Source organism: Triticum aestivum, chromosome 5A (assembly GCF_018294505.1).
Source record: "Triticum aestivum cultivar Chinese Spring chromosome 5A, IWGSC CS RefSeq v2.1, whole genome shotgun sequence".
NCBI classification, from domain to species: Eukaryota; Viridiplantae; Streptophyta; class Magnoliopsida; order Poales; family Poaceae; genus Triticum; species Triticum aestivum.
In genome coordinates, this window is record NC_057806.1 from 559,317,904 (window position 1) to 559,341,450 (window position 23,547).

Sequence of the window (23,547 nt, forward strand, 5' to 3'; positions counted from 1 at the left end):
AATTTCCTCAGTTGTTCAAACAACTTCAACTTTGCAATGTCTTCACTCTTTCCATCGTTGTTCTTCTTTGACTATATATATGTTGTTTTGAGTTTAAGTCCTCTACAACATTCACTTATTGATATTTCTTCAAGTTGCCTTTTCTGCTAAGTGAATGTGATCGGACCCTTCCCCCTCTATGCTAAACTCAACCCAGTCTGTTCACCTATTCTTCATGTGCGTTCTATTTGAAACCAGTTCAAAATCTTCACTTTGTCCTAGTCAGCTGAAGAATTTGCGAACGAAACATTAAAATTTTCTTATCTGAATTTATGGCTTTGCCGCTCAAACCGTTCCACATCCCACGATAGGATTTAACTATTAACCCATGATCTTACACGATCGCCACCTCTCAGTACATGGGTGACACATGTTGCTTGGATGAGAAGGGTCAGGGGAACGTTCGTCCATTTTTCTCGGGCGAGCGGTTTTTCACCTCGGCTATATATACCCCCCACCCTCCTCAGACTGCATTTACCCCGCTCGACCTCACTCCCCTCGCTCGAGCTCTCAAGACCTAGCGCCGCCGCTACTTTCATTGTCGCCGGTGAGGAAGAGCTTCACTGCCTCGACCTCGTCGCCGTCATACTCGTGTCGGCAGCGGGTATCTTCCCTCCGCCACTGCCGTAGTTGTCTTCCTCTGCCAAGTTAGGGCATGGAAGATCTGGACTAACGAACTTCCGATCTCAAACTCACAGTTAGTCGTGTTCTTTGTCAAGGGTAATTAAAAGTTACTTTTACTGCCCTTGTTGATTCTTATGATTTCCAAAAAAAATTCAAAAGGTGTTTATTCTTCAACTTCCACACTTCAAACACCTCACACAACATCTGCTCTTGATCTATTTCTCTAAGCAACATTTTTCTTCAAGATTCCTCAATTGTGTGGATTTTCAATCTACACAACTCTGGAACCTAAGTCAAAGAACGCTTAGTTGAATTCCTCAAGACACGTCTGGTCAAATTCCTCAAACTTGTTCTTTTTGCAAAAAAACTTCTGAGAACGCATATGACCTCTCCAAATTCTTCGCACCTATACTCTATTCACAGGTACACATGTCCGCTGCTAAATCACTAGGTTCTCATCAACTTAACTCATTTGCAGCGTTCCTCGAAGACAATTTACATACCTCTTTAGAGAACTCGATTGTTCAAAATCCTCGGCTGAAGAAAATGGTAGATGGCAAGAAACCTCAGAAGGGAGGCAAGAAACTGGAAGTAAACACAACCTTTGAGATTCTTGATGACATTTATGAGGAATATTGCACTCATGATGAAGCCAAACATGGCAAGGAGAACAAGAATCAACGCAAGGTGCGCATACAAAGGATAGAGAGGAGATGGGCATGGGAATGGAGGGAATATCGATATGCACTCCAAAGTACATGAAGAAATTTGCTCTTCACCCTCCTTACCCAGGACCTCCGTTGGCACCTGGCCAAATTGCTGATACCACTAGCCTCAAGCACAGTGAGGACTATCCTGATGAATGGGCTAATAAGCAAGCCAAACTGGCCAAGGAAGCAGTGAGGAAATTCAATAAAGACTCTACTGCTGCCGCTGCTGAGGCCTTTGCTAGCAAGCCCACGAAGTCTATGCAAAAGAAGCCAGCTCAGAAGCCCAGTTCCTCAGCAATGCCCTCATGGACAAGCTCATCCATGTCCTCACGGCAAATACCTCAAGCTGCTCTAGTTCCTCCAATTGCAAAGCCCTCAGCTCCTCCGGCAAAGTCCTCAGCACCTGTGCATCTCGCCTCATGTCAAAGGACCACAGACATCTCAATTGCCTCAGGAGCCTCTGCAAGTTTTTCAGCTCCTCCGCAGTCCTCAACAGGCCCCACCTTGCGGAAGACCATGGCTACTGCTGGACGAGGCTCTAGACCAAGTCCTCACAAGAAGCAGGTTGCCTTCCAAGTACCGTCATATGAAGACAAAGCTGATGATGAAGAACTCGCTGAAATCACCAAAGATAGACAGCAATGGGCTGCTAGAGCCAAAGGAACAAATGTTCCTCTTCTGTTGGATCCAAATCTGATCCTGGACTTCATTGATCTTTGGCACAAGGACCCCAACACTCCTATGCCTGATTTCAAGCTCACTCCTGGCCAAAGTCACATGCTGACCGCCTTCATAGGCGAAGAAAAATGGAAACTTGAGAAGTCCAGGCAGCTGAAGAAAGCTCAATACAAGAAGGAGCGTTTTCTGAAGAAGAATATTGTCATAATGACAACTGATGAACTTGTGGCTGCACAAGCTGAGATCAAAAACCTCAGTGATGAATTTGATGCCTACCGTGCAGATTGGCTTCGAGCCAAGGTTAGATTCATCAGAATGGCAAAGGGATTCACCTCAAACGTTGCAGCCCCAACGCAACATGAATCTCCTCAGGATGAAGCTTCTGCATAGCCAACTGAAGAACATGCTAGCACCATTGATGAAGATCAGGTTGCTGAAGAAACTGAAAGTACCAGGGCTAATCAAGCTATTCCAACCACTGATGAAATTGCCAGGGCAACCACTAGTGTTGCGCCTGAGGATCAAGACAGGCCAGCTAAAGCATCTGCTGCTGTGCCTGAAGACAATGAACAAGCCAGAACAACTGCATCAGTTGTGCCTAAGGAAACTGCACCAATTTCCTCTGCTCCCCCCGCACCAATGCCAAGTCCTATCCTTCCTTCTGCATCAGAAGCGAAGAAAACCAAGGCTATGGAGCGAGCAACTGTGAAGAAACGGAAAGCATCTGCCACCTTAGAGTCTTCAGCACCGAAGAAAATAAAGACTTTGACGAGCTCGTTTGAGAATCCAATTGATGTTGTTCCTATTTCAAGCATGCCATCAAAGGAAATCATCCCCTTTGGTGAGGATTATGAGATCCCAAGCGGATCAGATGAAGATGTTCCTTCTGCTGCTTCGTCAGAGCAGTTGGACGAAGAAATTAAAGTGGATAACATCCCTTCAACCCCTCTAGTATCATCGCCCATGCCTCAGTTTACAGCTGAAGTGGCAGGCGTTGAGGAAATTGATGAAGAAGAAGAAGACGTGGACATTAGGAGCATCACTCTAGTTCTGAATGATGACTATTGGGAAAGTCATCACCCCAACTCTCCAATGTTCACCCCACTGCAACAGATTCCTCAGACCCTAGTCCAGACTGAAGAAACTCATACGGGCTCTGATGAACCTCAAGCGTCTCTTCTTACCATCCCTGAAGAAATTCCAGCCACTAGTGCTGATGTTAATGCTACTGAAGAAAAGGAGACTCAGGCTGGTATTGAAGTGGAAACTGAAATTCCTCATCCTGTGCCCCCTGAGATTGTGATTCAAGAGGCTGTGAAGACATTGACTGATGCACCTCAGCCCAAGCCGAAGAATCCCTTCTCAAAGAAGCAGAAGTTCAAGGCTGATGACTTCTTTTATGAGCATGTATTCTTCACTGACTACAACCCATATGACTCTGCTCGTCTTCGCCGCAAGCGTTTCTCGACAGCAAGTCAGATGAACTTCTACTCTTTACTGGTATTCGATAAAGACAAGATCTTTGACCATGAGCATATTCCTCATGTGGACATGGAATCCCTGCCTTGCTTCACCCCAGTCCTCAGTGTTCTTTATGATGCTGGGCTACTCAATTTCTACAACAACTCTAATGAAGAATAGGTCGTTGGCATCATCACTACAAAAAAATACACTTCCGTGATGATACGTGTTTGTCACAGTAGGTCACTTTTTTTGTCATGCATGTACATCCATGACAAATTTATGACAGAATCAAGATAGTCATACCTGTGCTGTCGTAGAAGTTTTCCATGACATTACCAAAATTATCATCACGGAAGTGTCCACTTCCATGACGATAAATCGCGCGTCACAGAAGTGCTTTCGTCAAGGGTGACCGACACGTGACATCCACCATAATGGAACGCCGTTAAGCTATCAGGTCGGGTTTTGGATCCGATAACCTGTTAACAGCCCCGACCAATGGGAAATTTCCACGTGTAAAATTCTTATTGGCCGGACGAAACACGTGTCAGCTCGTCAGTGGGTCAGATAGGCGCCTATGATACGTCGACACGTGGCATGGCCCAACAGAGGCCCATTCCTGTGAAAAGGCCGGCCCGTTTGACTTGTGAGGGAGTCCTGGATTAGGGGGTATCCCGATAGCCGAACTATATCCTTTGGCCGGACTGTTGGACTATGAAGATACAAGATTGAAGCTTTGTCCCGTGTCCGATTGGGACTCTCCTTGGCGTGGAAGGCAAGCTTGGCAATACGGATATGTAGATCTCCTTCCTTGTAACCGACTCTGTGTAACCCTAGCCCCCCCCGGTGTCTATATAAACCGGGTTTAGTCCGTAGGACCAAGAACAACAATCATACCATATGCTAGCTTCTAGGATTTAGCCTCTTTGATCTCGTGGTAGATCAACTCTTGTAATACTCATATCATCAAGATCAATCAAGCTGGAGTAGGGTTTTACCTCCATCGAGAGGGCCCGAACCTGGGTAAACATCATGTCCCCCGTCTCCTGTTACCATCTGCCTAGAGGCACAGTTCGGGACCCCCTACCCGAGATCCGCTGGTTTTGACACCGACATTGGTGCTTTCATTGAGAGTTCCTCTCTGTCGTCATCGTTAGGCTTGATGGCTCCTTCGATCATCGATAGCGATGCAGTTCAGGGTGAGACTTTTCTCCTCGGACAGATCTTTGTATTCGGCGGCTTCGCACTGCGGGCCAACTCGCTTGGCCATCTGGAGCAGATCGAAAGTTACGCCCCTGGCCACCAGGTCAGGTTTGAAAGCTTAAACTACACGGCCGACATCCGCGGAGACTTGATCTTCGACGGGTTCGAGCCCCTGCCGAGTCCGGCGCACAGTCACGATGAACATGATTTAGCTCTACCATCGGACAGTGTTCAGGAGACCGCACCGACAATCGCTCCGATCCTCAATCCGGAGCCAACTGCGCCATCCATGGATGGGTGGATAGACCCCGCCATGGAGGCCGCATTCTCAGCAACGATCGAGCCGAATATCGACCTTACCTTTCACGAGAGCCGTGATGCCAGACTGCCGGATTCTTCCCCGGCCATGGACTCCGAACCGCCTGCGCCCGCGCCTATTGAATCCGATCAGGCGCCGATCATGGAGTTCACCTCCGCGGATATCTTTCATCACTCGCCCTTCGGCGACATACTAAACTCATTAAGGTCTCTCTCTTTGTCAGGAGAATCCTGGCCGAATTATGTCCTGCAGGATTGGGATGTGGATGACAAAGAAATTCGCCACCCACCCACCACCCACTTAGTAGCCACTGTGGATGATTTGACCGACATGCTCGACTTCGACTCCGAAGACATCGGAAATATGGACGACGATGCAGGAGACGAACAGGAACCACTGCCCACAGGGCAGTGGACAACCACCTCATCATATGATATATATATGGTGGACACACCCAAAGAAGGAAACGACGACAGGACAGCGGAGGATGACCCCTCTAAGAAGCAACCCAAGCGCCGACGTCAGCGGCGCCGCTCTAAGTCTTGCCAAAGCAAAAGTGGTGATACTGACACAGGAGATACTAGCACTCCGGACAGTGCCGAAGATGATGACAGTCCCCTCCAGCAAGATTTAGAGCGGGAGGATGGAGAAGCCAGCCCTCCTAAGAGAGCGGCAGATGGAGAGGTGGAGGATGATAATTACATGCCTCCCTCCGAAGACGAGGCAATCCTCGATGATGACGAATTTGTCGTGCCTGAGGATCCCGTCGAACAAGAGCGCTTCAAGCGCCGGCTTATAGCCACGGCAAATAGCCTTAAGAAAAAGCAACAGTAGCTTCGGGCTGATCAAGATTTGCTAGCTGACAGATGGACTGAAGTCCTTGTGGCCGAGGAATATGAACTCGAATGCCCCTCCAAGAGTTACCCCAAGCACAGGTTGCTACCCCGACTAAGGAAGCATTAAAACCTACATCTCCAGTGTATGACGCGGCTGAGCGGCCACCTTGTGGCCGCGACAGAGAGGCGTTTCGGCCAAAAGCTCAGCCCGCACCCTAACGTCACTCAAATAAAAATGCCAAGGCACGGGGAAATACGCTAGACCCGCGAGACGTATTGGAGGACAAAGAAAAACACGCAAGATCGATCTATGGATCACGAGGGCGCGCCACTACGCGAGACGATAACCATCACGTCGGATACAGTAAAAGTAAATCTGGCCGGGCCGAACACATCGAACAAGACTCATTTGAGCTGCGTCGCGACATAGCCCAGTATAGAGGCACCGCACACACCCTATGCTTCACAGACGAAGTAATGGATCACCAAATCCCAGAGGGTTTCAAACCCATAAATATCGAATCATACGACGGTACAATAGATCCTGTGGTATGGATCGAGGACTTCCTCCTGCACATCACATGGCCCGCGGTGACGATCTACACGCCATCAAATACCTCCCACTCAAACTCAAAGGACCAGCTCGGCATTGGCTCAATAGCCTGCCAGCAGAATCCATTGGCTGTTGGGAAGATCTGGAAGCCACATTCCTTGACAACTTCCAGGGCACTTATGTGCGACCACCAGATGCCGATGACTTGAGCCACATAATTCAGCAGCCAGAGGAATCGGCCAGGCAATTTTGGACACGGTTCCTGACAAAGAAAAATCAAATTGTCGACTGTCCGGATGCAGAGGCCCTAGCAGCTTTTAAGCACAACATCCGCGACGAGTGGCTCGCCCGGCACCTCGGGCAGGAAAAGCCGAAATCTATGGCAGCCCTCATGACACTCATGACCCGCTTTTGCGCGGGAGAGGATAGCTGGCTAGCTCGCATCAATAACATATCAAAGAACCATGGTACTTCGGTACCAAGGATAGCAATGGCAGGTCACGTCGCAACAAACATAAGCGCCGCATCAACAGCGACAACGCCAAAGATACGGCAGTCAATGCCGGATTTAGAGGCTCTAAACCCGGTCAGTGGGAAAAGCCATTCAAAAGAAGCACTCCGGGCCCGTCCAGTTTGGACCGTATACTCGATCGCTCGTGTCAAATACACGGCACCCCCGACAAGCCAGCCAACCACACCAACATAGAATGTTGGGTGTTCAAGCAGGCCGGCAAGTTAAATGCCGAAAACAAGGATAAGGGGTTACATAGCGACGACGAGGAGGAGCCCCGGCTGCCGAACACTAGAGGACAGAAGAGGTTCCCGCCACAAGTGCGAACGGTGAACATGATATACGCAACCCACATCCCCAAGAGGGAGCGGAAGCGTGTGCTAAGGGACGTATATGCGATGGAGCCAGTCGCCCCAAAGTTCAACCCATGGTCCTCCTGTCCGATCACCTTCGATCGCAGGGACCACCCCACTAGTATCCAACATGGCGGATTTGCCGCACTGGTCCTAGACCCAATCATCGACGGATTTCACCTCACTCGAGTCCTTATGGACGGCGGCAGCAGCCTGAACCTGCTTTATCAGGACACAGTGCGCAAAATGGGTATAGACCCCTCAAGGATTAAACCCACAAAACGACCTTCAAAGGCGTCATACCAGGTGTAGAGGCCCATTGCACACACTCAGTCACACTAGAAGTGGTCTTCGGATCCCCGGATAATTTCCGAAGCGAGGAGTTAATCTTCGATAGAGTCCCGTTCCGCAGTGGCTATCATGCACTGCTCGGGCGAACCGCATTCGCAAGATTCAATGCGGTACCGCATTATGTATACCTCAAGCTCAAGATGCCAGGACCTCGAGGAGTCATCATAGTCAATGGGTACACAGAGCGCTCTCTCCGTACGGTGGAGCACACTGCGGCCCTCGCAGCAGAAGCGCAAAGCAGCCTCTTAAGGCAATCAACCAGTTCGGCGATCAAACACCCGGACACCGTCAAGCGTGCCCGGAGTAATCTGTGTCTGGCACATTCCGAGCTCGCATAAAAATTTGTCCCCCACCCCAGTGCCTGCCAAATGGCGAAATCCGTGCCACACGTACATAATTACGCATTGAAAATACCATGGGCATAGGTGGGAGAAGGGGGCACGACTACGCCACGCCCCAAAACGCGGATCAACCGCACTAGGGGCTTCCCGCTTTGTTATTTTTTCTCTCTTTCAGGACTTTACTCTCTGGAAACACTGTCCGGTAGTACGACCGCCGGATACATGATACAACAACCAAGGAGGCAGAAAACTACGTCGCACCATGGAACTCCCAGGTGGTCTCTGATAACGAGCGAAATACCTGCTTTTAATACCATTCCGCAACTTGCCCTTGGAGGGGACATGTCAAATATTCCTACCTTTTGCTTATCACACCACTTGTATCATTATGCTTTGGCGCACCCTTTTCAAATAAACAATGCATAGCACTAGTCTATTACCGCATTCTCTATTCTTTTTTATATATATGTTCATTCATGACATTCAGCACCCGTACACTCTGGTACAACCAATACGCCAGGGGCTTAAGTGTACCCCATAATACGGTGTGAGAAGTCCGAACACTTTCGACAGTGCGGCACCCCGAACTTATAGCATTATATGCATCAGCTCCGAATCATGTCTTGGGTCAATAGTTGGGTTTGCCCGGCTCCCATGTTTTGGTACCTTACGTTCCGCTATATCGGCTAAGGTAGCACTGGGAGAACTACTGCGATTGTGCCCTAGTTCATCTAGGAGCACCTCAGTAGAGAAAGCTAAAACTGACTGTCATGATAGGGCGAGAGCTGGTCGCTGTTTGAGAGGTCTCGAGTCCCTAAGGACTTATGCTGCTTAGGGCGAGGAGTCGGCTTTGTCCGGCTTAGGCATGTATAACACCCCGAATTCGGCCTTCCGAATACTAGGGGCTTTGCCAAAATTTAAAATTGTAGACTTCTATGGCTAAGTGAGAGTGATAAAGCATTATAGTATGATTGCCTTGTTCGTTGCGCTGAGCACCTCCCTCGAAGGACACAACAATGGGAAAAAGAGTGCTCAGATTTATCCTGAACACCCTAGCACTCGTGGCATGGAGGCAGAAGCCGACGACTGGCCATCTCTTAGATTTGATAAACAGCCGCACAGAAGGTAATATTTTAAATTCAAACAAGCGTTGCATAGCGCACATGAACAAGTTTTCATAATACAGGATCACACGAGCAAGTTCATTCAAAAATTACATCCTTCGCATACTCGTTCGCCACAAGACGGGCACCCTTCAGGACATCCTCATAATACATTTCCGGGCGGCGATGCTCCTTGCCCTGTGGCGGCCCCTCGTTCACCAGCTTCTCGGTGTCCATCTTAGTCCAGTGCACCTTCGCACGGGCAAAAGCCCTGCGTGCACCTTCGATGCAGATGGACCGCTTTATGACTTCCAGCCGTGGGTAGGCATCCAGCAACCGCCTCACCAGACCGAAGTAGCTGATGGGAAGGGCATCGCCAGGCCACATCCGGACTACAAGGCCCTTGATGGCCTGTTCGGCCGCCTTGTGAAGCTCGGCCAGTTGCTTCAGCTGGTCGCTCAAAGGCACGAGGTGTTCGGTCCTAGTATGCTGAGACCAGAACAACTTCTCCGTCGAGCTTCTCTCCTCGGCCCGGTAGAATTCGGCAGCATCAAACACACTGCGGGGCAGATTTATGAACGCTCTTGAAGAGCTCCGAACTCGGGTAAGTAAATAGAAATTTTCTTTCACATGCTTGCTTTGCATAATGAATGCCTTACCCGCCGCTATCCTCTTCGCCGCCTCAATCTCCTGGAGGGCCTTATGGGCTTCGGCCTTGGCATGTTTTGCACTTTCGAGGGCCTTGGCAAGCTCGGACTCTCGCGTCTTTGAGTCACGCTCCAGGGACTCGTGTTTTTTCACGAGTTCCTCGAGCTCTTCTTGCACCTCACCCACCCGTGCCTCTTGTTTCTCCCGCTCGGTGCGCTCCTGGGCCGCTTTGTTTTCAGCCTCGGACAACACCTGCTTCAGGGTCGCCACTTCGGTTGTGTTCCCTGGCATATTCATGATGATCCTATTATCTTGCAACCAAGTTTCTTTTTGTTTTTCATATATAAACAAGGTTTTGCTTACCTTTGTTCTCCTCGAGCTGCCTCTTGGCAAGGCTGAGCTCTTCATTGGACCGCTTAAGGTCCTGCTTTAATGCGGTGACCTCCACAGTATGTGCGGCAGCGGCCAGCAGGGAAGCCTGCATACACATATAGACATACTTGTATTAGACTCCTACAGATAGATCCTCTATTCAACTTTTCTTTGTGAACGCCAAACAGAGCATCAGCGGCTACTGTCTATGCAGTAACATTTTCATATATTTTAATACTTACCTCAAAGCCTGTTAGAAGGCTGGCACAGGATTCAGTTAGTCCGCTCTTGGCGGACTGAACCTTCTTGATCACCGCACTCATGATAGTGCGGTGCTCTTCATCGATGGAAGCGCCACGAAGCGCTTCCAGCAAGTTGCCCGGTGCCTCTGGATGGACAGGGGCCACCGGCACGGGCGGGTTGCCCCTCTTAGCGGGGGGTCGCCTGCCGGAGTCCGGAACCGCTCTGGGTTCCGGCATAGTGTCTGGCTGGGGGCCGGACTTGGAGCCCACGGGAGTCTTGCCCCCTTTGCGCCCAGGGTCCGGAAGGTCGCCTCGAGGCGCCTCCAGGGCCACCTCCCCCCCGGCTTGGTGCCCTTTGAGACAACACCTCGACGTTGTCCGTAGGGCGGGGGGAGGAGGCAGTCGGAAGTGAGTCGCTATCCATGTCCGATGGGTCCAAAGAACCATCTGACGAGGACACGTTGATGTGGGCCTTGGGCAGACTGCATAATCATGTTTGACATGGTGTAAGGAGAAGCAGTGCAAGAAAAGCATACCATGAATTGCTCTGGTATCCGAATACTTACGACTTCACCAGGGGCTTGTCCCTGGGCAACCACTCATCTTCGCTATGCGCGGCGGTGGTGGAATAGTCCGGAAGGAGAGTCCTTCCCTTCTTGGACTCTGCGGCTTCCCCGGTTGGGGTGGCCTTCCTTTTCTTGTGTCCCCCGGCTGGAGGGGGAGAAAATTCATCTTCCTCCTCCTCGTTTTCACGAGAGGAGTGCGTTTTGGAGTTATCGGACGACGAGTCCGATACCACCTGACGTCGGGAACTCCTTCGAGTCCCCATGGCCTTCTTCTTGGTCTTCTTCTCCGGCACCTCATAAGGTGCCGGAGTCAGCATCTCCGTCAGGAGTTCGTTGGCCGGATCTTCGGGCAGGGGGGCCGGGCAGTCGATCTACTATGATGTCTCCACCCAGTCCGGTCATGGGCATGGGAGCTCAGATCCCGCACATAATTAAACTAGATGCCCTATAATGCGTAAGGAACTTACCAGATTCGCAGGGTGCTTCGCGCTAAGTCTGCGGTCCTCGGTGAGGGAAGGAGGGACCTCGGCGCCCTTGAACAGCACCCTCCAGACGTCCTTATGCATTGTGCCGTAGAGCTCGCTTAGAGTCTAGTGCTGGGCCGGGTCGAACTCCCATAAATTGAATCACCATTGTTGACACGGGAGGATCCGGCGGAAGAGCATGACCTGGACCACGTTAACAAGCTTAAGTTTCTTTCTTATCAAGTTCCGGATACATGTCTGGAGTCCGGTCAGCTCTGCCAAGCTACCCCAGGACATACCCTTCTCTTTCCAGGAGGTAAGCCGCATGGGGATGCCGGATCGAAATTCGGGGGATGCCATCCAGTTGGAGTTGCGCGGCTCGGTGATGTAGAACCACCCCGATTGCCACCCCTTTATGGTCTCCACAAAGGAGCCCTTGAGCCATGTGACATTGGGCATTTTGCCCACCATGGCGCCTCCGCACTCCGCTTGCTGGCCGGTCACCACCTTAGGTTTAAAATTGAAGGTCTTCAGCCACAGGCCCAATTGGGGCCTGATGCGGAGGAAAGCGTCGCACACGACGATAAACGCTGAGATGTTGAGGATGAAATTGGGGGCCAGATGGTGAAAATCCAGCCCGTAGTAGAACATAAGCCCGCGGACGAACGGGTGGAGGGGAAATCCCAGTCCGCGGACGAAATGGGGGAGAAACACAACCCTCTCATGGGGTTCGGGCGTGGGAATGATCTGCCCCACATCTGGGAGCCGGTGCGCGATGTCCGCCGCCAGATATCCGGCCTCTCGTAACTTGGTGATGTTCTCCTCTGTGATGGAGGAGACCATCCACTTTCCTCCCGCTCCGGACATGCTTGGAGTGGCTTCAGGAGGAAGACACCAACTTGGGCGCTGGAGCTCGAGTGTGCGAAAAGGGATAAGCAAGGAAGAAGAAGGTGTGGGTAAAAAGGGGGAGTCTTCATCCCTTTATAAAGACGGTAGAACTATGTGCCTCCCCACTCGCCTGGTAAAAACCACTTATTCCCCAAGCGCCACAATTGATGGCGCGATTGGGTTACCCACACCCGTATTGATGAGAATCCCGTGGAAATATTATTCTCTCTACGGTGGTATGTGGAACTTGTTTTGCAGAGCCGAACACTATCCTTGTGTTCAAAATCTTCTATGGAGTATTCGGAGGAGGTACCCGCCTTGCAATGCCGAAGACAAACTGTGTGCCGGACTCATCGTCATTGAAGCCTGGTTCAGGGGCTGCTGAGGGGGTCCTGGATTTGGGGGTATCCGGACAGCCAGACTATATCCTTTGGTCGGACTGTTGGACTATGAAGATACAAGATTGAAGACTTCGTCCCGTGTCCGGATGGGACTCTCCTTGGCGTGGAAGGCAAGCTTGGCAATACGGATATGTAGATCTCCTTCCTTGTAACCGACTCTGTGTAACCCTAGCCTCCCCGGTGTCTATATAAACCGGAGGGTTTAGTCCGTAGGACCAAGAACAACAATCATACCATAGGCTAGCTTCTAGGGTTTAGCCTCTTCGATCTCGTGGTAGATCAACTCTTGTAATACTCATATCATCAAGATCAATCAAGCAGGAGTAGGGTTTTACCTCCATCGAGAGGGCCCGAACCTGGGAAAAAACATCATGTCCCCCGTCTCCTATTACCATCTGCCTAGACGCACAATTCGGGACCCCCTACCCGATATCCGCCGGTTTTGACACCGACAACTTGGTCAAAAGGTGGCGGGCTGGCCCATGGAAAGCCTGTTAACGACATGTTCGCATATAGCCCATTTACAGCCCACTGACCCAAGGCCCGTTACGCCCTATTCGAATTAGGCCTAGTAGCGTCATCTGGGCCATCCAATATGATTCCAGCCCGTTTTCAATTCTGGCCATGTATGGCCCATGACGTCTTTCGGCCCATATGAGGTCCTATGTAACTCTTGGCCTATTAACAGCCCGTGGTGAAACTGGCCCGTAATGAACAGTGTATCACTATACACCCATTAACGGCCCGTGGTGAAACTGGCCCGTAATGAACAGTGTATCACTTTATACCCATTAACGACCCGCTATTCTGTTGGGCCTTTTCCAGCCCATGTTATCTTTCGGCCTTCTCAGAGCCCATTTATTCTTCGGCTCATTTCCAGCATTCGTTTACTTACGGCCTGTTACTGTCATTTTCTGCTTGTGGGCCAAATTCAGCCCTTGGTTACAGTCGGCCCGTTTGTGGTCCGTTAATACATTGGGCCGTTTTCATAGCGTCATCAAATACGACCTATTAACGATGGCCTATTATGGTCGGCCCATGAATGGACGATTCCAACTCTAGCCCGTTTGCGGCCATAATGCGGTATGTTTGGCCCATGTTTGGCCAATCGATCATACGGCCCGTATAAGGCCCATTGATAATATGGCCCGCAGAAGGCCCATTGTTTCTATGGCCCGTAGAAGTCCCATTGTTTCTATGGCCCGTAGAAGGCCCACTATTTCTACGACCAGTAGCAGGCCCAGTGTCACTATAGTAAATATTAGCCCATGGTTATTGTGGCCTAATTTTAAAAAATAGGTTATTGCAGCCACTAGCTAACCGCCGAAAAAGAACTACAATGACTACAAGCAAACAAATAAACAAGACAACAAGGAAATAAATAAGCAAGCAACTAACGCTAGGCTATCATGGCTATTACACATATTACATCCACTAGGCATCAAAGTTCGCCACCAGTGCAAATATAGGGAACAAAGCAGCATATCATATACACTGGTTGTCAAAGTTGGCGACTAGCACAAATAAACGCTGCAGCAAAACAAATCCAGAACTGAAACCACTTCAGAAGATCTCAAGAAACAATATCCTGGGTACCCATAATCCTGGCAAGATGCTTAGCAAGGTTATTAACTTTCTCTTGTTTGGCGCTTAAATCCTCCAGCGCTTGCTGTTGCACCAAAAAATATGCATCTGAATTCTGCAGGGACTTCCTCAGTCCTTCAGCTTCTTGTCGCAGCACATCTCATTGATGTCTTTCAACTTGAAGTTGAGACTCAGGAAGACGAACTGATTTAGGCAGCGAGTTCGAAGAGCTTGTGCCAGCAGTAGTGGCCAGTAACTCGAACACTACATCAAGACAGGACTTTTGGGTTCCCTCACTGTTGTCAATATAGTTTTCATTAGCTTTCTTGGAGACCAACAGGGATGTCTCACTATCTTGAACCTTATCTGCATTACTTCCTTTACCATTGGATAACGCGGTACTGTTCTCCAATATTTTGTCTGCATTCGAAAAGAGAAACAAGCAGACACATCACATGTTTACGATGTTGTATATGAAACTCATTTTGGTAAATGAGTTCAGTAGTAAAGTGCATAGGATAACAACATGAAACAAACATATATCTATGTACCATGGTCACTTTATGGTCTATATCATTCTAGTTTTTGTTGCCAAATCAAGATAGAGACACAGTTCAAATAATATTTGTTCAAGACAAAGCAGAATAGACAGAATATAAGTGTGGGTAACTATAGAGCAATAACAACACTTGTAATGTGCATGACATGAGAACATAACTGTTTATTCAATTGAAACTGAAATCAAGATAGAGCAGGTTACAACAGCAAACCAGTTAAAGAAACAGGTTTGAAACATACCTGTTGCGCCATTGGAGTTTCAATTCCATCCTTCAAATTTGAAAATAGTTGGTATGAGTAAATACAGTCATGCAAGAGCAAAGGAGTATGAACCATAGCTACATAACCTGACCTGAGAACAAATCTTCTTCTCCTTTAAGCGTTGAGTTGGGATTCAGAGTGGTGGTCCTTGTGCTTTGGGCATTGCAGTTCCCTTACTAACTGCTCGTGTTTGGGTGCTCTGTGGTGGAGACGGTGTTGTGTCAACTGGAACTGGGTTACTATCTGCCGGGGTTGGGGTTAGAAGGGGTGTAGCTGGTTCTCTGTTCAACTGGGTAGGGGTACAATCTACGAGAGTCTGGGTTATGTGTGGTGGATCTGGTCCTTGGGCAAGTACAACCGTGGTTCTATCTGCATCAACTGGTAGCACTATCTTTTCTGAAGACCGTGTTGTTACTCCCTTAGATACTGCCATCATGCTTTCCAATTCAAATGGCTAATAAACAAGAAAAGCATAGACATTGTATGATAGATAGGTGCAATGGATAGTGGGGAATAAAAGAGGGCATGAAATAATTCATATTTATGTTGTCTAACCAAACAGGATAGCATGATACAATTTCACATATATGATGGCTAACTAAACAGGATAGCATGACACAATTTCATATTATGATGGCTAACTAAAAAAGATGGAAAGACATAGTTCAAAATATGAGACTATGTAAAGAGGATGACATGACATAACTATATAATGTGTTTATTAAATAGGTTGGCATGGCATAATTCACATACATTCACGGATAGAATGCCATAATTCAAAATATGATGACTGTAAACACTAAACAGGATGAGATGATATAACTATATGATGTCTTTATTAAATGGGTTGTCATGCCATAATTCAGATAGATGATGTGTATGTACTATGTAAACATGATGGCATGATATAATTCAAATATATGAATTATATAGTAAGCAAGTAAGCAGATGGCAATCCATATATGATGTAAAAACTAAGCAATGCAGGACAACATGCATGACATGGGTAATATAACCCTGCCAAGTTTGAGCATAGACCTCAGGGGGAAAATAGGACTAGTCATCAGTATCTGAATCCTCCTCTGAGGAGCTCTCTGTAACCAGCAAGATGTCTGCTTCAGCAGGTAGCATTGTCTGCTCTAAATACCTTGTTTTCACTCCAGATACTTCCATCACCGCTTCAAATGGCTGATGCACAGGAAGAGTAGTTGAATATACAAACGTTGTCGACAAATGGAACACGTAATACAAAAAATGATAGCATGATATAATTCACATACATGATGATTGGCTAAACAGCATGGCATTGCATAATTCACATATATAATGCCTTTGCAACAAGATAGCATTGTATAATTCACATATATAATGTCTTGCAACAAGATGGCAATGCATAATTCACAGATATGGTAATTAGACACTGAAGAGGTGGCATTCACACAAAGCATGTCTAAACTAATCAAATGACATAGCAATGCGAGACACCATACGCATGATATGAGCAACATAACCCTGCCAAGTTAGAGCATACACCTCGGGGGGGATAGGACTGGTCATCTGTCTCTGAATCCTCCTCTGAGGAGCTATCCATAACCAGCGAGATATGCGCTTCGTCAGATAGCATAGTCTGCTCTGAAGACCTTGTTTTCACTCCAGAATTTGCCATCACCGTGTCAAATGGCTGACGCACACGAAGAGCAGTTGAATGTAATAACATTGTTGACAAATGTAATATGTAACGAAAAAAGGATGGCCTGATATAATTTACATATAAGATGACTGGCTAAGCAGGATGGCATTGCAAAATTCACATATATGATGCCTGGCTAAACAAGATGGCGTTGCATAATTCACATAAACGATGAATAAACTAAATAGATGGCATTCGCACAAAGGATGTCTAAACTAAGCAGATGACATATTTGATGTATAAAGTAAGCAATGCAAGACACCATATGAATGATATAACCAACATCAGCATGCCAAGTTAGAGCGAAGACCTCAGGGGGTAAATAGGAGTTGTCTTCTCCTTCTGAATCCCCCCCCCCAGAACAGATATCTTCCTCTCGATTACAATCCGAAATGCATCGAGGGGGGCTGCCTTTGCGCCTACCATGGAGCAACATCTGCATGAAATTTTATTGCCACACAAGGCTCGTCTCTTTTGCTCTACATGTTTAGTTCCATTGTTTACAATAACTATCATGCATAGGAATAAACCATAGTGAGATTATGTAAGGAGTGCATGCAGAAATCCAGAGTGATGGTAGCAACCTGTGGATAGACCCAAAACCAATAATAGCAGGCAGACAATGGCTTCTGTTAAAAAATACAGATAATGGCTTCTTTACTGTTTGTTTCCCACCCAACATGAAACTCATAGTAGACACCGGAGATTAACCAGATAGTAGATAGATACTATTGATAGCGGCCCCGATATGTACCCCACAACCATTTAAAAACTCAAGTTTCACCATTAGTTTGGAGCTGACTCGGAGTCTAATCGGTGAACAGGACAATAAAGTAGCATGTAATATTAAGCGATGCATAACGTAAGCAGACAGGAAAGAGTGCGACCTCTCTTGCAGACCCGTGTAGTCCTCGAGGTCATCTGCTCGGTTGATGATGGTAATGCAGTTTTCATGGCTGCCAGCGGCGGGGAAGAAGATCTGAGGCGGCGAAAGACAGTCTCGAGGCCGGATCCCTGCTGTGCTGGACCCTTCTGTCGTTGGAGCAGCTGAGCTGGGGTGGACGACGGCGCAGCAGGAGCGGGACAAACCACACAAGGTTTTCTTTGACAACTATCTGTAAGAGAAGTAATTCTGTAAGGGCTCGTTTGAATTGGAGGATTCCAACAATACAGGGATAGGAAATAGACATGAATAGGATAGGAATGCATGTGCAAAACAGAGAATTTAAAAACACAGGATTTCTGCCAATCTGGGTGTTTGATTCGCAACAATTGGAAGATCACCGGATGCAAAGAAGCATGGTGAGATTAAGTCAAACCACAAGAAAATGTACGGTTATAATGCTATTATGCTACTATCTCTTAGTATTGTGCTTCATGAATAGGAATTTGACAAGGAGGACAAGTGAAAATTAAAATTCCTACATTTTTTCTTTCAAGGAGACACTAAAGGAACAAATCCGTGTGCTCAGTGGACAATATATATAACATGTAGAGTAAAAAAGAGATGCAACAAGTGTACAACCTCTTTGGCGAAGCCATGTCGATCTCAGCGTGATTGGGTTGGCCGGTGAGGATGCTCCGGCTGACTTTGCTGTCGGAGGAGGAGAACAAGATCTTAGGCGTCTGGAGATGGAGCATGAGGTACTTCTCCGCTGTGATGGAGGGTTTCGTCGTTGGAGCAGCTCCGGTGAGTTGTACGACGCTGAGGCTGAAGCAGGACAAGAGAGACAACGAACAACGTTAACCTGAGTGGAATTCTAATAGCATCTCCAATACATGACATAAAATACATAACCACAAAGTGCTAGATGTAAAATACATCAGCCGCTCATCTCTGAACTTAACTGTCGAAACTGAATTTAACTGTCGAAAATGAACTTAACTGTCGAAACTGAACTTAACTGTCAAAACTGAATTTTGCTGTCGAAACTGAATTTTGCTGTCGAAAGTGAACGCACTAGCAAGGTGAGGCTACATGTCGGTTGACTGATTTTTCATCTCTGGTCAGTCGATTTTGCAGCCGTTGGATACGAAATCAAGGGCCCGCGGTTCATCTTCAACCTCCACCCCCCTGAGCCGGCCAAACAGCAGCCCCCCGCCGGCCACGGCGGGCGGTGCGCGGCCCCGCCCGCCCCGAAAACACTCCCCACCGCCGGTCCGCCGCCGCCCCAGCCCTTCCTCTAGGCCCCCCCGTGCCGAGCTTTTTCTCCAGCGATCCCCATGCCACCGCCCCACCAACGCCCCGCCACCGCCGGCGACCACCGCCCCCATCCTGAACCCTAAGATAGATAGTGGGGTACCTCTCCGGCGAGCCCCCCTCCCTGCTGCGGCTGGTTCTTCATTCACCCCGGCGAGCCCCCCCCCCCCACCCCCTAAAAATCGACTGACCCAAAAGTCGATTCAGTCGACTGAAGTGTAGCTAAATCGAAGCAGCATCGCAAGCAAGAGCAAGAGCGAGAGCGAGAGCAGTAGCGCGAGCAAGAGCAATAGCAAGAGTAGACCAGTCAGGGGACCAAGAGGAAGAGCAGAGCAGCAGTTCGAGCGAGATCTAAAGTAGCAGCAACTCCTACTGATGTGGACGTCGCCGCCGAGGGAGCAACGTCATGGAGGAAGTGGCTGGCGACGCCGCCGTGGATGGAGCCGTGCTGTGTTAGATCGGGACCGAGCGCCGGCAGCACCGTGAGATCGAATCAAGAATAAAATGTGGCGATTAGTGTACAACCTCTTTGGTGGCCCCGATTAGGCCGCAACTTCATTCGACGAAACGGTGATGGTGATGCTCTTCCGGTGGTGCAGGTGAAGACGACAGTGTGGGAATGGAGGTGGCATGAAAGACAAGGGGAACGTCAGGGCAGCTCCTTGGAGGTGGAGGACGGGGTGGCTAAACCGGCGGGACGATGAGATCGACGACGGATCCTCATCCGGTACGGTGGATAAGGGACGTTGAGGTGTTGTTGTGGACGACGTCGTCGGGGAAGAGGCTCCGGCTAGGTGGCGGAGGGAGCAGGGTGTGGGGTTTCGTCGCGGGCTTTCACGGCCTCGGTGTATGAATGGGTGGGCGGATGGGATGGCAGTGGGGAACCATGGCTTAGAGACGCGCTTGTCCGAAATGTGGGGTAAGTTACAAAAGTAGCCCCAGCGATTTGAGGCTGTTCTTTTGGTTCAGGGGTACCACGGGCATTTCGCGTGTCGGGATTTCACAGGAGGTGGGAGTTTTAACGCGCGTTGAAATTTCGGAATAGCAAGGCGCGGGTTGAGATGGAGGGAGTTGTCGGAGCACAACGAGACAAAGATATATCTTAAATATTTCGGGCTAACAGGGTGTGGGTTGAAATTTCCGGACAAGCCTAACGTGTAATGTACCAAATCAATGCACACTACAAATGTCATTCAAAACTTTGAATTCATGTTATGTTCAATTAAATATTTTGCTACGTGTATAATGCATGCAACCTACTACTCAAATGAACGTTCTAGTGCATTCCAAACGTATATACTACCGCTTCAATATGAACTAAATTTGAATTCGTTTCTCTATTTGAATAAGATCTACAGTAATGATTGTTGTGAAGTCAAAGCATTTGAATTCGTTTCTCTGTTTTAATAAGATCTACAATCATCATTGTTGTCAAGTTAAACCATCGTTTGTGTATTATCTTCATAGCACACCACATGATTAGTCTCGAGTTACATATGAACTATGTGTACTATATGAACTCGAACTAGATTTTTTGAATCCACTTTATTTTGATTTCAAATCACATTACATTTCTAGCTCTAGCTAGATCTTCATAATCTAAACCATGTCTCATATGTATAATGTGTTTATCACATTATGTATGGTGCCCCGCCCCCTACGACTACAAGTATTTAGATGTGAGTTGCAAACACCACACATTACCACAAATTCAAATAAAATGTGAGAATGTTCGATATATAGTATTGTTTAGATTGTTCGATATTTAGTTGTAAGCTGCAAACGCCACACATTATCACAAATTCAAATAAAATGTGAGATTGTTTGATGTATAGTATGGTTTAGATTGTTCGACATTTAGCTGTGAGTTGCAAACGCCATGCATTATCACAGTATGGTATAACATGCGCACAACACGTGTATCACCGCTATATTCATGCATGCAATGTTTAAAACACTATGATCTCCTATTCAAATATATGAATTCGCTTTCATATCAAATTATGATATTTGTTAGTCTCTTACACCCACACAATCCTCTAACCTTTGTAGCTACCACCAACTTTCTCTCGTGCATGCACACGCCCTCCTCGCCCTCCCCCTCCCTCGACATTCTATCCACTGGGCACATTCATTTTTTCTTTAGGTCGTTCTCCCAGGGACTCCACAACTCCTTTCCGACACACACCGATCGATAAACCTCTCCAGTGATGCCTGCCTACAACATACACACACACCTTCAATCTCCTCCTTTATGTGTCCTTGCCTCGTGTCTCTCATACGGTCAGACACACGTGTAAACTCTCGCCCCTCTTTTCATCGATCTCACAACCGCACACTCCTCCCCCTATCTAGCTAGTAGTTAGGCCTCTCGCACCATCTCCTAGCTCCATTCTCTCTGTCTATCCGTCTCGCTGGGCCTTATTTGCCTCTAACAAATGGACGTACACCGACCGATCTCTCACTATACATATAGCTAGCTAGGTCCTTATAACTCGTTTTTACCCACACGTCAATCGATCTACCTCATTAGTTGTGTCTCTCCCTTCCTCCGACAAAGAACAATTGATCTACCGATCTAGTTAGGTTTGCTTACCAAACACATGGTTCCCCTTCATCATCAATGGATGCATCCTGACAGATCTATCACGCACAGGCACACATAGAAACACATCCCCACTCTTATTGATAACATTGCAGTTCCACCCTCAGTTTGTCTAGTAGGCCTCTCCCACCATCTTCGAGAAGCAACTCCATCACCCATCCAGCACTCTACCCCTCTCCCTCCCTCTCCCTCCCTCTCTCTCTCCTCTCTCTTTCTGTCCCATCATATTTCCCGTCCTTCAGTTATGTATGGATGTCAACCGATCTCCCTCAAGACATAGCCGGGTCTCTCCTTCTCAACACATATACGAGTCGTTCTACCTCTATAGTTAGGCCTCTGCCTACCCCTGCCCCCAGCCCCTCCCCCCCCCCCCACACACACACACACCGATACATCGAGTGCTCTAGTCATGTCTCCCTGTCACACACAAACTTGGCATGTTCCCTCTAACGTTCCGGTAGGCCAGTCGCCCTATATCTTTGACTTGTACACACACACACAATTTCAATGGTTCTCTTCATCGATCTCGCACCCACCCACTTGATCCTCTCTTCGACTCTATCGATAGCTATGACCCCTCCCTCTCTTCTCGTGGATTGCCCGACCCTCTATGTATGATATGGATAGGCCTCCATTTCACACACATTGCATGCAAAATTTTGTTTGAGTTGTCATCGACACATATTCAAACAAATAATTCACGAAATCAACCCCCACCCCACCCCCACCCAAAACAAAAACACTCACGAACGCGGTTTGTATCTCTCACACACACCCACGTAGGTGGGGGACATGCACAAAGAGAAGAGGTGCATGCACGACGCATGTACTCCCATCTCTTTCCCAACCACACCCGCGCGGGTACACGGTGGAGCTCATTTCTGTATGAAAAAGGCAGCCCACGTGGTAATTTGGCACGTGTACTGGTTGTCCACTTGGTGGAGGGAGGATCGTCTACCACGGGTGAACAAACAAATTGCGACTTGACGTGTTATGTTAAAAAAAGAGGCAAACCATGTGGGGCCTACCTTAGAGGCAAGGCTCTATACACTGGAGTACTTTTGCACTACTAGGGAAAAGGCTAGCAGCAGCGCGGGTTTTAGGCCTATCAGCAGCGCGGGTACCCGCGCTACCAATAAGGCGCTACAGCTAACGTATAGCAGTAGCGCTACTGCTACACAAGTGTTGCAGCAGCGCGCTTAAAGGAACCTCGCTGCTGCTAATAGCTATAGCGCGCTTCCCCTGTGCGCGCTACTGCTACAACCGTGCTGCTGCTAACTTTTCTGCACTCGCTACTACTAATTTTAGTTGTTTTTTTGTTTTTTTCGGCATATTTGTTTTGTATTTGAGCAGGCTTTATAGAAGAATCTTTAGCACATACAAATGTCATCATGATACACATACAAATGCCTGTGAGACCACAAATGTAATCATAGCATATACATACAAATAGTCTCGTCATAATCATCATCCAACACAAAGTGGTATCTTGTCATCATCTCGAAAATAGCGATACATGCAAGTCTCGAATACTTGCAACTACAACGTCATCCATCTAAACAACGGTATACGCGAGAAGAGCTATCACTATGAGTGAGAGCGGAACTATGCAGTACATGAGATGGCGGTTACGAGTCCTCTCTCGCGCTAGCGTGAACCTCAAGTAACTAGCTTATCCTTCTTGTCTGCTTTTGAAGCCTTTATGGCTGGCGTCCGAGAACCCATTCACTTGCGCCTGACACTCATGCCACTCGTTGTACACCCCCGGAACCTTCCCTTTGTACACGACATAGCAGTTCCATCTCGCCATCAAGAAACTAGGTACCTATTAGAGATGCATGTTCATGAAGAGGATGTACAATCATATATATGCAACAAAATATACTAGAGAACACCGAAAAAGAAAGGGTTAGCAACTAGATGCAACATACAGTATGCAAATTAATTAACTAGAGGTACGCAGGTGATCATACGCAAACTAAC